This window comes from Panthera onca, chromosome B4 (assembly GCF_046562875.1).
Source record: "Panthera onca isolate mPanOnc1 chromosome B4, mPanOnc1 haplotype 2, whole genome shotgun sequence".
Lineage (NCBI taxonomy): Eukaryota > Metazoa > Chordata > Mammalia > Carnivora > Felidae > Panthera > Panthera onca.
In genome coordinates, this window is record NC_138345.1 from 116,800,824 (window position 1) to 116,802,712 (window position 1,889).

At 47.3% G+C, this 1,889-nt stretch overlaps 1 pseudogene; it reads left to right on the top strand.

The window, feature by feature from the left end:
* The first annotated feature begins 271 nt into the window (after positions 1-271).
* On the top strand, positions 272-773 carry LOC132695283 (cofilin-1 pseudogene; annotated as a pseudogene).
* The last annotated feature ends 1,116 nt before the right edge of the window (positions 774-1,889 follow it).

The window sequence follows — 1,889 nt, forward strand, 5'->3', positions numbered from 1 at the left end:
TTATTCCAAGGTTTTTGACTTGAATAACTAGAAGAATGTAGTTGCCACTTACTTTGTTGCTTTATTGAACCATATTTGGTATTTTTCATGGCTCCGGAAAAGGCCATGAGAAATCAAAAGAACAGTGTACTGGGGGGAGCATGGTGTTCACTTTCCAGATCCAGGGGTCCACTGATTGACTGAAAGCAGCTGTGGTCTGCGTCCTGGCAGCAGTACAGTGACTCTCACCTTCTCTGGCTCTCCTCGCCATCTCCTTTTCACTTCCAGAGACATGGCCTCTGGTGTGGCTATCTCTGATGGCATCAAGGTGTTTTAATGATACGCAGGTGCACAAGCCATCTATGCCAGAGGAGGTGAAGAAGCACAAGAAGGTAGTGCTCTGAGACCTACAGGGGGACAGAAAAGTCCTCTGGGAGGCGGGCCAGGCTGGCAGCAACCCCTATGTGCTTTGTCTGCTGTTACAGCCTCTGTGATGCAAACTAGGAGATGGAGGAGAGCAAGAAGGGGACCTTGTGTTTATCCTCAGGACTTCTGAGTCTGCACTCCTTGGGAGCAGAACGACACATGCCAGCTCCTAGGATGTCATCTAGAAGAAGCTGATGGAGATTAAGCATGAATTACAAGCAAACTGTTAGGAGAAATTCAGGCACCAATGCACCCTGGCAGAAAAGCTGGGGGGAGGCAGTATAATTTCTCCCTGGAGGAACAGCCTTTGTCTTCCTCCTCCTTCCATCCCTGATGGTTCCAGCCTTCCTAAACTACTTTTGATCTGATTCCTCTTAGGTCGAAGCAGATCCAGTGTCCCTAGGCACTGCAGTTTATGGAGGGTCTGTATTTTTTCAGCAACAGTTCTGTTCCCCACTTGTTCCTCCTCATTCCTTTTTAAAATTTTTTTTAAATGTTTATTTTTGAGAGAGAGAGAGTGCTGCATGAGCAGAGGTGGGGCAGAGAGAGAGAGAGAGAGAGAGAGAGAGGCGGGGGGGGGGGGAAGACAGAGCATCTGAAGCGGGGAAGTAGGCTCTGAGCTGACAGCAGAGAGCCCGATTCAGGGCTTGAACCCATGAACCTCGAGACCATGACCTGAGCTGAAGTCAGATGCTTAACTGACTGAGACATCCAGGTGCCCCCCATAGCGCCAGCTTCTAACCATGGTAGTGACCGTGCTCCTCTGTTTAGTTCTGTGTGTAAGGGGAATGTTGTGAACATGATCCCCCACCTCGGGACTGGTTCCCCTCCCCTTTTCCCATGGTTGCAGCCACTCATGGAAGTAAGACTATAAGAGACCGTCAGTTAACACACACACACACACACACACACACACACACCAATTAAAAAAAAATTGGATTTGAATTAAAATAAATAAAATAACATAAAAAACAAACAAAAAACTGTGGTCTGCTTATGGCCACGGCGGTTGGTTTAGGGGTGGGCATTTGACCTTAGATGACCCCATCAGGGGCCCAGGACTTACATTTAATAATTTGGGACAGCTACTCCTTCTACTCACAATGAACAAAGAAGCATGCTCCCTGAGGCTTCCAGGAGTCCTCTTGCTCTTTTGAGAGGAACCAGCCCTGGAATGAACCTGACATCATAGAAAGCTGAGAAAAGACATAAAAATGCTGGGTCTTTTGTGAAGTGGTTGAGGCCATCCTGGCTTGAAATCTACCCAGAGACCATTCAGTTACATGAGTTAACAAACTCCCTTTCATTGTGTATGCGAGCTTGGGCCGTGTGTTCTTTTTTTTAAAAAAACTTTTTTTAACGTTTATTTATTAATTTTTGAGACAGAGAGAGACAGAGCATAAACGGGGGAGGGTCAGAGAGAGGGAGACACAGAATCTGAAACAGGCTCCAGGCTCTGAGCTGTCAGCACAGAGCCCGACGCG